The 15,083-nt window shown below is 37.8% G+C and overlaps 1 protein-coding gene and 1 long non-coding RNA gene across 3 annotated transcripts in view; one reads left to right on the top strand and one right to left on the bottom strand.

Annotated features, from left to right (window-relative positions):
- LOC148360131 (ATP-binding cassette sub-family C member 5) overlaps nucleotides 1-1,115 on the bottom strand; it is a 47,486-nt gene extending 46,371 nt beyond the window's left edge. The window contains exon 1 of one of the 2 annotated variants that reach the window (XM_088343567.1): nucleotides 780-1,115. The gene's annotated coding sequence lies outside the window, so the exon portion shown is untranslated. The remainder of the gene's footprint in view (nucleotides 1-779) is intronic. The other variant, XM_088343569.1, reaches the window with a different exon arrangement.
- Nucleotides 1,116-10,768: 9,653 nt separating this feature from the next.
- LOC148360130 (uncharacterized) overlaps nucleotides 10,769-15,083 on the top strand; it is a 32,843-nt gene continuing 28,528 nt past the window's right edge. Inside the window, exons 1-2 of the long non-coding RNA XR_015851287.1 lie at nucleotides 10,769-10,841; nucleotides 12,429-12,526. This is a non-coding gene — a long non-coding RNA (uncharacterized LOC148360130). The remainder of the gene's footprint in view (nucleotides 10,842-12,428; nucleotides 12,527-15,083) is intronic.

Here is a 15,083-nt window from a genome sequence, read left to right as displayed (position 1 = left end):
AGTGTGAAGCACATTGTAAAGCGCTTTGGGAGGTCTTCATTGACTTGAAAAGCGCCATATATGTGCAGATCATTTATATTTACATTTATTTAGGATTTGCCGTTACTTCACGTATAAATTGAATAGTCTTTATTAACATTGACAACGAGATCGTCAAACATTGTATGCAACGAGATTAGACATGAAACTCCAGGGTAAACATAAAAAATAAACATAAATCAAGGAAATGACTGTCAGAATAGATGGGCAAAAATATTTACAGAAGTACTACTTAAAACTGGCCAAAGTTCAAAAAGTGTGTATTGATGTGAGTAAATATTATGGCTTAATGTAAACATCTTCTGCCTTTACACGCCCACACTTTCTTGTGTAAATATTGTGAAAATTATCATTTTATCTTTTTTATCCTTACAACTAAATATGTAACTGGAGTGTTACGTCCAATTTCGTTGTCACAATATGTTCAACCCATTTTGTAAAAATGATAATAAAGGTATATTCTATTATATTAAAAATGGGAATTGCTGTTCTTAATAAGATGAAAATTGGGTGAGGTTGACAGATATGGAAATTCCTGATATGGATAAGAATTGAAGGGGAGAATTGATCGACTTTCACTGATGAAAGGGATATTTGTGTTATTTTAATGAAAACAAATGCTCAATACATTAGTTTAGAACTACGGCATCACTTTGACCTCGTCTTATCACTACTATATAAATAAGCTAACGCTGCTTTTCGATAAAATAGTGAAAATATCAACATAAAAACACACTTACGTGGATTTTGTTCCCGCTCGAGTCACAATTCTCAAATGTTGTTTACGGACATCCACTGCGGATGAGGATGACCATGTTTGCTAGTTGACTAGCTTATTTGTTGTTGTTGTTTTGATTTTTTTCTCAGAGTCGTTACGGGAGGACATTCAAACTCATCTTCGGGTTCGACGAAGAAAGAGAAGCTGCTGCTGCTGCTGCGGCAACGTAGGCGGCGTCAAAGGAGAAAGGATGAAAGAGCAGCCCGTAAAACATTCTCAACTTGTCCTGGCTTCCGTCTCACGTGGCTACAGTACGTGCCCGCTTCCTTCCGAAGCTCCGCTTCGTCGACTCACGGAGCTCCGTGAGCAGAGGAATTCCCGACGTCATCGTGACGTCAAAGAGCACCGGCCAATTGCTGACGGCTTTCAACGTCACGGGCGATTGAAATAAAGGGGGCGGAGTCATGATAGGGGGCTACGTGATGGCCGGCGTAAGGGAGGGGAGAGGGGGGTTGATGAAGAGGAAGGGAGAACGCTGGCTCAAGCTGATATGTCATTGGCTGCCTATAGCTGAGCGCTGAATGTCATTGGGCAATAGCACTTCCTGAAAAATGAAAGTTACGAAAACAGTTGGCTGGATGGATTCTTTACCCACTATTTCCTGTGGTGTGTCTTGGGCAAGTACAGTCTGGTGGAGAGCTATTCCCCAACACAATAGCATTGCTCTTTACACATTGGTTAACTGCTGTTAAAAGTGTCGGTAAAAATTGTTCTAACCTCTTATTGTTAGAATTTGATATAATGAAATTGTGAATGTATTTAATTGCCATTAAAAGTGTCGATAAAACCTCATATTGTTGTAATATGATATAATGAAATTGTAAATGTGTTTAATTCCTGTTATAAATATTGACAAAAATTGTTCTGAACTCTTTTTTTCATCTTTTTGGGTGTTGGGTTTGGCATTTGAACTGTGTTTGATAGTCTTTTTCTTAGTTTCAACATTTTCGTCCTAGAATAAAAGAAAACCTTCGAGCACATGCATGAAATCACTCTCCTCACGCACCTCCACCTCAAGTCTATTGTGGTCCGTAGCCCGAACTCCGATGATAAGTTGAAATAAAAGCAAAGGCACCGTTAAAAAATAAATAATGTGTGTGTGTGTATGTATATATATATTATATATATATATATATATATATATATATATATATATATATATATATATATGGGCAGCACGGCGGCGCAGTGGTTAGCGCTTGTGCGGCACAGTTCATGTCATGGGAACCTGTCGTGGGTTCAAATCCAGCTCCAGACTTACTGTGCGGAGTTTGTATGTTCTCCCCGTGCTTGCGTGGGTTTCCTCCGGGCACTCCGGTTTCCTCCCACATTCCAAAGACATGCATTTCAGGTAAATCGGCCGGTCCAAATTGTCCCTAGGTGTGAATGAGCGAATGAGTTGTCTGTCCCTGTGTGCCCTGCGATTGGCTGGCAACCAGTTCAGGGTGTCTCCTGCCCACTGCCCGATGATTGCTGGGATGGGCTCCAGCCCCCCGCGACCCTACTGAGGATAAGCGGTATGGCTAATGAGATGAGATGAGATATATATATATAAATGGACATACTTAATAGAGAAATTAATTAATTAGATTTGATTTGAAACGTTTTAAGGAAACCTGGAATGCCCTGTCATACAATGTTTCACAATGTCTCATCTCATCTCATTGGCTGCACCGCTTATCCTCAGTAGGGTCGCGGGGGTGTTGGAGCCCATCCCAGCAATCATCGGGCAGTGGGAAGGGGACACCCTGAACTGGTTGCCAGCTAATCGCAAGGCACACAGGGACAGACAATTCGCTCGCTCATTCACACCTAGGGACAATTTGGACCGGCCAATCCACCTGAAATGCATGTTTTTGGAATGTGGGAGGAAACCGGAGTGCCCGGAGGAAACCCATGCAAGCACGGGGAGAACATACAAACTCCGCACAGGAAGTCCGGTAGCTGGATTTGAACCCACACAGGAGGTTCCCAAGACCTTAGAACTGCACACACGCTAAACACTGCGCCGCCGTGCTGCCTGTTTCACAATGTATGTCACAATAAAGACAATTCAATTAATGAGGGCAAAAAAGAAAATTTCCTTATTTATTTATTCCCCTCTTTTTATGTGTGTGTTTGTGTATTTGGCTGAAAGAAGAAAATGTGGAATTTATTTAGTTTACACAAGTTTTTATGCAGCATTTTTAGTTGAATTTTGGTGTCTGTAAAGTATATTAAAAATTGCATTTGATTCAAGGCCTTAACCCAGAATGTTGAAACAGCCACATTTGACCCTCCTCTATACAAACATACGTTTGGATCCGTAAACCAAATAAAAGCTATATATAAGCCTTATAAAGAAGGGAACACATACTGAACATACAAATTGTATTATCTCTATTCATTGAAACCGTCAAGAATGTTTGTGTCATGTGTGTCCACCTACAGAAACCATACATTTTCCCATTATAAAACATTTCTGAAAAAGCACCAGGGAGCCACAAGGAAATGCCTAAGAGTCGCATGCGGCTTCAGAGCAGCTTGTTACTGACAACTGGCTCAACTGATTAATAAGTAACGTTTGAAGTGAATAGAAAATCAAATTCAAAATATTTGTGTAAGATGAGCACCTTTTGTAAGCTAATTAACAATGATAAAATAAATTGCTTTTTATGCATTCATCTGTCCATTGATTCAACATGTTCCAACGAGAACATTTTTATACTTTAGTTAATCCTTTGTTTTACCCCTTTCTAGTGCAAATAGAGGGAGAACCTACATATTTTTGTTTCACACAAATGTTATCTAAAATAAATCAGCTTCTTTTGAAGATTGATGTCTGCATTTGTGACGCAAAAATATTTTACAACTAAAAACGCTGCCTCAACGAGATGGATGTCTAACAACCTAATGCAGTGGTTGGCAACCCAAAATGTTGAAAGAGCTATAGTGGACCAAGAAAATGTTTTGAGCCACAAAATATCAAAAGCTTTATATAAGCCTAATTAAGAAGGCAAACCATATGATTTATAAATACAGTACAAGAATAATAGCCCTGAGTTGCTGAGCTTGGTGCTGCCGGGCTTGCTGTTGCAGGGCTTGACATTGCCGGGCATTTTAGTTGAGCGAGGCTTTCAAGCAGCTAACTTGCTTTGATGCATTATATTACGAATTATTATGTTGTATAAAGAAGTTAGGAAAAAAAGGAAATATAAAATGAGAAAATGAAAAAAGACAGGTTTGTGGTTATCCCTTTGTTCAGTATATTACCAACAATAATTTAATGCAGAAAATGAATTCGTAATTTGAATAGGAAAATGTATTATTCTACTTAATTATTTTTGCATGTATTTTTTCCTTCTACAGTGAATGTCCAAGCTACTTCATTTTTGAACTTTTTTATAATAAACCTAATTCATGTCGAGCAACTCAGGATTTCACAACAATGTTAATTAACGATATATATGATATAACGAAACACATGTACAATATAACATGTTAAACTAAATAAATAAACACATTTAAAAAAAAATATGGTGTATGATTATTTTGTATTTTGTAAGGGAAAATACGACAGTTTGTAAGGGCATGGAGCCCTGGAGCTTGACAGGTATGCAAGGCGGATCCATTAAAACACGCTTTGTCCAGGTACGGCCGACAAACACAGACTCTGAAAACCTTTGTCACTGCTAAAATCACCACCACTGAAGCAAGTTATCACATTGCTCACTGCACAGCAAAACACGGAAAACCATTTAATATCTGCGACCAAATCAGCTGTTATTTCTGTTGCACTTATTTTCAAGTAGCGTTCTGCCTTGCTGCTGTTATTTCAAGTTTTGATATTTTCTGCAATAAGATTTCATTGAAGAATGGTATGGTAGCTATCCATATCACTTGTTTTTGATTGTAGTTCATTGTTGCTGAAGAATGGTTGATTCTGGTTAATTCTTGTGGTAAAAAGTTGAAGTCATGGATGGCTACAGGCCTTTCCATATGTTGCTCACATCCATTTTTTAGTTAATTGATGAACAAGAATAGTGGAAGATAAATTGGTGAGTTATACGATTTCAATGTATATCCATGTTGTATATTTGGACTGGTGTAAAAATTACAGTTCTGTTGGATATAAAAGAAATGTTGTGCGAGTCATTAATCTTGGAGTGGCACACTGATTTACAAGGAAATTTGAAAGTGGCACTCCACACCGAAAAGGTTGCTGACCCCTGGCCTAGACTGTGTCTATAGTCATTGGAAATTGTTAAGAATGTTTATGTCATGATTGTCCTCCTACAGACACCATATAATTTTCCATTGTTTCTTTTTTTTTTTTTTAAAGTGCCAGGGAGCCACTAGAGAGCTGCACGCGGCTCCAGAGTCGCCTGTTGCTGACGCTTGACCTAAAGGTAAAGTGTGTCGTATTAAGCGCCATCTGTTGGTGAAGTAGTATAATGAAACCATGGAGAAGCAAGCACACTGGGGTCCCTCGGGCAGACCAAATTTCCAAGAAGAGCGTAGTAGGAATTATTTCAAGCGATTAAATATCATTAAAAGTAAAACAAAAAAACTGGCAAGCAAAAACTCGCTATACTGGCTAACAAGAACTAACTCAAGTGGCGAGCAATCAAACCTGTTGGGAGAAGCTAACAAAACCTACCAAAAGGGGTTAAACGTCAATGCGATTGAACATTTTTGTATTGAAAGTTGGGTTTTAATACAAATTGTTAGCTACTTAATGGCGTTACAAGTCACACTCTGCTCTTTATTGTCACCATGGCAACAGTTCGGTATTTGTATTTATTTTGAGGCGAATTTTTACAGATGGCACATTTATGAATCTGTTTCTCTGGAGCATTTTCATCTTTCAGCAGGCTTTTCTCAGCAGCAATGTTAGGGCCAATGCCAGCAGCGCGAAATTATTTCACAGGACCAGGTACTATGTAAGCGTGCACTCTGCCAGTTAGCAATTAGCGGAATGTGCCAGTGAAATAAAAAACCCACAGCACACCCAGTAATCTTCTCAAAGTAGGTATCAAAATAAACGATTGTGAGGTTTGTTGAGAATTTGCAGCAAGTTTTAAAAATAGTACCTTGTAAAAGATACCATTGACAAAATTAGCAAGCTAACACTTGCAATTACCTTTAGCGCAGATTTTTATTAGCTAGCATTTGTATTTGGACATTAAAAATATATTTTCTGAGTCAAATTTATCAGAGACGAAGTAAAATCAGTATGAAAATATCGGTGTGAAATTAGCACTTTGTATAAGCTAGCTATCGACAGAATGACAAATTTGGCTAGCTAACATTCTCGGTATGACGTTCTTGGTGTGAAAAGTGTAAAATTTAACTATACTGTAGTTTTTAAAATTCATATAAAAATAATTAGTATTAAGTTAGAATAAAATATTAGTGGAAAAGTAGCACTTTGTATAAGTTACGTAAAGACGGTTTCCAGTTGAACTGAGGAAATTCGCTTGCTAATATTCTTGGTTAAAACATTAGCACCTTTTTTTTCCAGCACTTATATTTGGAGAATTCCAATGAATTTTCAAAGTTAGCGTTAAATACAACTATAAAGTGGTTTTAAAATTAGTATGAAAAAGTAATTTGGTAAGCTAGAATTTGTATTTGAAGAATTCCAAGGGTAAAGGTTCAAATTAAACTATAGTTTGGTTTCTAAAACCAGTCAAAACTACTCGTGTAAAATTAGCACTTTATATAATCCAGCTAGCAACAGCATCGAGTTGTGTTGAAAAAATTAACTGACTAAGGTTCCTGGTTTAAAAATTTGCAGCAATTTTTGTTACAAGCATTTATAATTGGCAAATTTGATTGAATTCCCCCCAAAAGTTTTAAATTAAAATTCACTGTAGTTTTTAATATTCACATAAAAATCATTAGTATAGAGTTAGTATAAAATATTTGTGTAAAATAGCACTTTGAATAAGATAGTTAAAGACGGTTTCAAGTTGAACTGGGGAAATTAGCTTGCTAGCCTTCTTGGTTTAAACGTTAGCACCATTTTTTTTTCTAGCACTTATATCTGGAGAATTCCAATGCATTTTCAAAGTTGGCGTCAAATAAAACTGTATAGTGGCTTTGAAAATATTAGTATGAAATTAGTACTTTCTATAAGCTAGCCATGACGCAAGTATGAGTTAGCTTACAAGGTCATACAGTTGTATTGATAAAAGTAGCAAGCTAGCATTTTTTTTTAATTATGAGCACTCGCTTTTTAAACTAGTGTTTTTTTGGGGAAAATAACCATTGATTTTCAAAGTAAGTGTTAAACAAAACTGTAGTGTAGTTTGTAAAACTAATACAAATACAAATTAAGATTTAATTAGCACTTCGTATAAGCTAGCTAACAGTAGCATCCACTTGCATTGACACAATTAGCAAGCTAACATTACTGGATAAAACATTAACACCAATTTATGTTACTAACATTCGTAGTTGGGGAATTCTAATGAATTTTCAAGGTAAGTATCAAATTCAACTATAATGTAGTTTGTAATATAAGTATTAAATCATCACTTAGAAAATGACTAGAACCGCTTTCTTCCATCTTCGTAACATTGCTAAAATTCGTTCTATACTGTCTCAGTCGGATGCGGAAATTATAATTCATGCGTTTGTTACCTCCCGTCTCGATTACTGTAATGCACTACTCTCTGGTCTCCCGAAGTCTACAATCAAGTCTCTTCAGCTGGTACAAAATGCCGCAGCGAGGCTTTTAACTAGGACAAAAAAGTACGATCACATAACACCGATGTTGGCTAACCTGCATTGGCTCCCAGTTAGCCTTAGATGTGATTTCAAGGTTCTCTTGGTATTATACAAAATCATACATGGACTTGCTCCCTCTTATCTTTCAGATCTGATTTCCCCCTATGTCCCGGTCCGAAGCCTACGATCTGAGAGTGCCGGTCTTCTGGTGATCCCAAGAGCAAAGAAGTGTTCTGCTGGTTCGAGAGCGTTCTCCATCCGGGCACCGGTGCTGTGGAATGTTCTTCCCCCTGAGATCCGATCTGCAACCTCAGTGGAAATGTTTAAATATAAGCTTAAAACTCACTTCTACTCCATAGCATATGAATAACCTACTCTTCTCGTCGGCTGAAAAATAGTCTGTGTAATATAGTTTAATAATCTGTGAAGCCCTTTGAGACTCTTTGTGATTTAGGGCTATACAAATAAAAATGACTTGACTTGACTTGACTTAGACGGGAGCATCAATCTTGTTGTTATCACTTTCTGCATTAAGTTTCGACTTATTACTGACACGGAAAAAATGACCATGTTTGTGTTGATTTTCACATAATACTAACTTTTTCGGAGGCATACTTAGCCTTCACCTTCCCTCGACGACTAGCACCACAACAATGACGTAATCTCGAAGCAACGAGATCTCGTTTCCCGAGATCGGCGTGCAGACGAAAACTCGAACCGCGAGACCAAAACAACAATGGCGGATCTGCCTGACAAAAAGTTTGGAGTGCGGTAAATCTTTGTTTAAAACAAAAGTAATCGGGTAAAAATGACAATTATGTGTCAAAAAAGTTGCGTCCCCGGGACGCACGTTGACTTGACACTATGCGTCCCCAGCAACAATGATGCGTCTAGGACGCAGGGACGTGGGCAAACGAGAACACTGGATGTACTACAGTTTTGCTTGTATTGTGGATTTATAAAAGGTAGAATGTTTTTAATGGTTTATTTACAGAATAATTACATGTAGGTGTAATTCTGACATTTTAATAGAGCCTGATACAAAGGGTATTACAGTGCCGTGAAAAAGTGTTTGCCCACTTCCTAAATTCTGTGTTTTTTGCATATTTATCACTCACAAAGGTTTCAGATCATCAAACCAATTTTAAAGCCGCACAGAGACAACTCGAGGATATACAAAATGCAGTTTTATTAAAATGTTGATTTCACAGTCCACACCCAAATTGATTGCCACCGCTTGTGTTGAATCAAGAAATCACTTAAATTTGATCTGCTAGACAAAGTGAAGTAGGCTACAAAATCTCAAGAACACGACTGACATGCCACAATCCAAAGTACTTCTAAAAACATCAGAAAATAAAATCTATCAGGCCGGAAAAGGTCACAAAGCCATTTCCAAGGGTGTATGGCTTCAATGAATCACTGTCAGAGCCATTATCCACAAATGGAGAAAACTGGGAACAATGGTGAAACTTCCCAGGAGTCGTTGAACACTAAACTTACTACAAGAGTGCGACGATGGTTCATCCAGGAGGTTACAAAAGAACCTTGAAAAACATCCAAGGAACTGCAGGCCTCGCTGGCCTCAGTTAAGGTCAGTTTCATTAATCCACTATAAAAACGCACTGGCTAAAATGGCATTAATGAGAGACTTCAAGGGCAAAAATAACTGCTGTTACAAAAGAACACAAAGAGGTTTACCCAAAGTTTTTAGTGGTAAATAGAAGTTGGTAGGACGTTCTGACAATTGAATCTAGTATCAAATTTATCTATAGGACAGCTTGTAAAATTAGTATAAAAATATGAGCGTAAAATTGGCACTTTGTATGAGCTTGCTAATGAGTTGAGTTTATAGAGTTTATCCAGTTGAGTTTATAGAATTAGCTAGCTAAAGTTCCTATTTTTGACATTAGCGTTACATTTTGACACTAGCACCTTTATTTTGTAGGATACCAACTAATGCCAATTAAAATGAAGTAAGGGCCAAATTTAATTAGTTTAGCTTATAAAACTAGTATACAATTATTGGTATGAAGTTAACAATTTGTATAAAACGTTGATTCCAAGAGCCAAGAAGAAATCTCTAAGTTTGAGATCAGGTGATGGTGTATAAGTAGTCTGTGCTGCCCTTTGAGACTTCTTGTGATTAGGAGCTATACAAATATACTTGACTTAAGAATTACTATTTTGATTATTCAAGGACTTGAAAATACCATGATTATTTTAATCAATTTTCAAACGAAATTACATTTATTGTTGATTGGATGGACTTTGATGGTTTGATGATCTAATTGAACGGTTGTTTTAAAAATAAAAATAAAACAATAAAAGAGACGTTGCTGCAGTTACTCAGTACTTGAGCAGTTTTTTACTTATACTCAAGTAATTATTTGGATGACTACTTTTTTGTTCTACTTGAGTTATATTGTTAAATATCAGTAGTTTTACTTCAATACATTCTTTTGCCACTCTAACCACCGATGGAGATGAAAGCACGATGAAAGAGAGCTTATGCCATTTTTTTCCCACAAAGGACGATTGCATAAAGATATGGCCTCGCTCGCTGTGCAGTCAGCCTTCAACACCTTGGAGTGCAAAACGTCCCCAGATGTAGTTTAAGTCTTACTCAATAGGGGACGCTGTGACCCCGTCAACCCACCTCTTAGTTGTTGACAGAAATAATACTTCTTTTCTTTTGCACAGCACATCCACTTGTAATTATTACTTGCAAATAACAAAAATGAACTTTCATGTGCAGCTCACCTTGAGGATATCTCAGCATGACTCCTAGTCCACAGTCTCCATTTGGCTCACTGTTGCCCAGTTATTGATTAAGACATGCTATAAAAGAAACGTGGAGGACGCCCAGTCATTTCTTTGTTTGCATAAAGTGGATCAATAAGAATAGTTTATTTCAGTTTGTATCATGGAACATATGTCTTCTATTTGACGATTATTTTTGTTTGTTTCTCCAATTTATACTTCTCCTATCCTTTAAAAAAACGGAAATATCAACGTTGTAGTAGGTTTAAAGTGTAACAAGCAAATGTGAATTGCTGATCGTCCTTTTTCAGAATCTTTATGGGATTTCTGCAGCCTAATTCAGTTCGGTTTTAACTCATTCAGTGCCAAAGATGGATTTTCACAACATGCTTTTTTGTTACTATTGTTGTAGGTGTCGAATGTGAGGTGTGCACGAATGATGTCGCGAGAGTTGGTGCGAGAGTGCAGGGGAGCGCGAGAGTTTAGTTTTAGAGTTCGGTGTGCTTTCAATGAATGGGTACTGACGGTTGTCGCTCTCAAATTGACCGTAAGTGTACCAACACAAAACGACACGCTACACTATTCCCTCATACTTACAAAGATATATATTAAACCTTGTTTCATTATATTATTATCAACATGGTGTACACTTTCAGACCGGTCCTGAATATACCTCAATAGTGATGAGTCATTGTGGTTTTCCGGGGAATTTGATTTCTACCTGGCTTGAGAAATCATTGAATTGATCAGCGTCTTCAAAATCATAATAAATTTGTCTAAAATTATAAAAGGCAGATCTTTTAATGGTTACCTAAGCCTTTTAAACCTTACTTTTATTAATTATCACCTGGTGATAACAAAACATAGTAACAACATGGTAAAAATATCACTTATTTTAGGAACGGTAGCCTTTTGTATTAATTAGCATACCAAAAAGGAGCTATATACTAAAAATACTAAAAAATAAATAATGCAGCGACTTAACATTTGTACCCTACTTACGATCATTCGACCTACGTAAAACGGTATGTACGAATATTATTTTCGGGATGTTGAAAAATACGAGTACAGGAAAGTACTGTAATGCTTCTTTTCGCCACTACCGGCGTGTGGCGCTGTGAGAGGTCAGCTAGCATCCACCCCGAAGAAGAAATCCAGCTTCTACTTCCTGGTTCGTGTGTTTAGTCCTTTGAGAAATTTTTGTGATTAAGGGCTATATAAATAAATGTGACTTGACTTATCATAACAACTTGTTCAGTGTCGCCAGTGCGCTCAGAACTTTGACGTTTTTATTGTTTAATATCTCGTGCATCCATTCAATATGTTTGGTGTAAAGTTTAAAGAAGAAGTGAGCTGTTTCTTTTGAAATAAAAGTGGAATAAGAAAACATGATGCGGTTGAGAAAATGGTTGGATCGCTTTTTTTCGGTCACTTACTACCACGGAGGATGAAGTCGCCTAACTCTTGAAGCTCATCTTCCAAAATTAAGTTAAACTTAACTATATTTATCTTTATAGAGCATATTATTTTATGAAATGTTTACTTTTTAGTACAAAACAATACAGGTTACTTATACAACCCTTAAACACACTTATATAAACCTTAAACAGTCAAAACTGAAGCAACTTACGAACAAATTCAACTTACAAATAATCATCCGGAACCTATCTCGTTTGTAAGTAGGGCAGCGTCTGTAGTTAATGATAAAACCTATGAGAAACTTGCAACATTGGGAAAACATTAAAAACTACCTGGCATTGTGCAATTGTTTGACTAGCAGTGATTTAGTTAAAAGTTAGCAACAAAGCAAAATTGTTGACTTCAAGAGATTGGTTGAAATTGTAGTATTTGGTACTTTACAAGATTGTCATAAATCAAGAAAGTAGCAGTCTCTGGGGTTGCTATGCTCCTTCAGGACTTGGAATACAGGATTTGTTTGATGCCATTGACAGCTATAGACATTACCAGCATCCATTCATTCATTGCCATTGACATCTGCAGTCGTCTATTGGGGCAAAATGAGATTTGTGTCTCCAATTTTGGGAGGAAACTATTTCACACGCCACCCAAGATATTTTGCATGATCTCTGTCCAAACGAGCTGCCCGTTTTTGTGTCATTTCCTCATTATTCAGGTCCCCTGTCACCAGGCATTGTCAGCATCCCATTAGAAGATAGATGGTCAAAATGAAGTCGACGAGGTCGTCGGCATGAGGCGTCTCGAGACAGGGAGGTAATTAAGGCTATCTCCCGCATCATGAAATCATCCAAAGAGACCCCGAGCATACAATTAGAGTCATCTTCAGCATGGAGTGTTGGGCAAGGGTGCAGAAATGGCCCTTTGTTGTGATATTGGAGCCTAATGTTTTCGGCTTTGTGGCTTTTTAATATCTCGAATATCAGGAGCGTCAAGGTCATTTTATCTGGGGACCACATGCTACAAAAAAATGTCATGGGGGCCGGACTTGTAGGTTTAAGAGAACGAGAAAAAAGAGAGAGGGAGAAACTGAGAGAGAACAAGGACGATAGAGTAAGTAAGTAAGTAAGTAAGTAAGTTTTTCTCCGAGCACTCCGGTTTACTCTCATGTTCCAAAAACATGCATGTCAGGTTAATTGGCCGGTCTAAATTGTCCCTAGTTGTAATTGAATGAGTGAGTTGTCGGTCTCTGTGTGCCTTGCAACCGGCTGGCAACCAGTTCAGGGTGTCCCCTCCTCACTGCCCGAAAACAGCTGGGATGAGCTCCAGCAACCCCGCAACCCTACTGAGGATTAGCGGTGCAGATAATGTATGGATAGATGGATGAATGGAATATCACAAACATCCATTCAATATGGTTTGTTTAAAAAGTAAAGAAGAGGCGAGCCATTTCTTTTTAAATGAAAGTGGAATAAGAAAGCTTGATGCGGTTGAGAAAATGGTCAGATCGCTTTTTTTTCAGCCACTTTCTACCACGTAGGAGGAAGTCGCCTAACTCTTGAAGCCCATCTTTCAAAAGTAAGTTCAACTCAACTTTATTTATCTTTATAGAGCATATTATGTTATGACATGTTTATTTTTTAGAACAAAACAATACAGGTTGCTTATACACTTATACTTAAACATACTTATTTAAACTATAACATAAAAAATATAGCACTGAAGCAACTTACGCACAAATTCAACTTACTAACGATCATCCGGAATCTTGTCCGTAAATAGGGCAGCGTCTGTAGATTAAGGAAGAGAGAGGTCACCCCCAGAAAAAAGATAGAAGGAAAGAGAGAGGGTTAGAGAGGGAGTAAGAAAGAAATAAATTAAAAGAGAGGGAGGCAAAATAGAAAAAGAAAGAAAAGACTGAGAGAGTAAGAGTGACAGAATTACTTCTACAGTTGCCTTGCAAGTGTTGCCTGACTTTGATGACATCAAGTGGACTGCAGATCATTTTACTCTTGCGATTCTCCGGTCGCCCGGTGTGGACCTGGGAATCCGACTGTTGATTATACCAAAGCATTGCAAGGGCAAACAGCCGGTGAAGACGCGATTTCTGCCAAATACCCTGAATGTAAAGTAAAGTAATTCAAAAATGGCAGGAGTAACTATGACTTAATTCGGAAGCCAAATACCTCATCACATGAATGAATGAAAGATAGTGATCTTGGCAGAATCAACGGAGAAATATCTAGTCCAGCAAGGTAACACATTGTGCCGCGAATAAAACACTTATATGTCTGCAGCCGTTAATCTCAATCAAATCGCGCAGCAGTCAATACTAAACGCAAAACTCAATGTACTATGAAAACTAAATTCCAGAAACCAATACACTTGTTGTGCTATGCAACTGATATTAAATGATAGAGGAGAAACCAATGCACCCTGGTCATCCTGGAAGGGGGATTACAACTTGTGAGGCCCCTTCTCAAGGTTTATTTTCATCGGGCGGAGGTTTTGAGTTTTTCCTTGCCCGCATGTTGGTTTAAGATCAGGGGATGGTGTGATTGTAACCTGTGCAGTCCTTTGAGACATTGTGTGATTGAGGGTGTCACAAATAATGACATGCTGACAATAGTTACCAACTAAGTAGGGGTACACAATGATTATCAGGCTGACATTTAGCAGATGGATCATCGCCTAATATATCGCCGGTTTTAGGCCTTAGAGGAAAAATGCTGCCACACTATAAATGTATTGTTACACAGCGCTTTTAAAGTCAATGAAGACCTCCCAAAGGGATTTACAATGTGCTTCACACTTACCCATTCACACACACTCTCACATCGATAGCAGCGTCAGCCATGTAAGGCAACTACCTGTCGGGGGCATTAGGGATTCAGTGGCTTGCCCAAGGACACTTCGACACATAACACGGAGGCGCTGTGAATCGAACCTGCAACCCCTATATCCCAAGACGAGTGCTTTACCTTCTTAGCTTCTGCTGCCCCAAACAAAAAATTTCAATCAGCCGATGAGCCTCGTTAGAAAGTTTACAAGCATTTATTTATAATCATATATTGTCGCACTCCTGCGTATATGTTAATGGCCATTCAATTAATATTGAATGCTGCGTTAGTTGATTGGGGTTGACGGGTCTGCGAAAAAGTGTTTTAATCTCGGCACAAAGTGTAACTTTTCTGTACTAGACATTTCTGCGCTGATTTTTTCTAATGTAAGAAATTAACGTTAATGACTATCATTTTTTTTTTTAACTGAAAGAAAGTTATTTTTGGACCATCAAAGAATGCACAAAATATTACACACTGTCGCTTTAACTTTTAGGAAAAACATTTTGCATGAGACTAAGTAAACTGCAACA

The sequence above is a fragment of the Urocampus carinirostris genome, chromosome 9, assembly GCF_059441175.1.
Source record: "Urocampus carinirostris isolate Australia breed hairy pipefish chromosome 9, RoL_Ucar_1.0, whole genome shotgun sequence".
Classification (NCBI taxonomy): domain Eukaryota; kingdom Metazoa; phylum Chordata; class Actinopteri; order Syngnathiformes; family Syngnathidae; genus Urocampus; species Urocampus carinirostris.
Note: the sequence above shows the minus strand (reverse complement) of the source record. Positions and strands in the feature narration are given on the sequence as shown.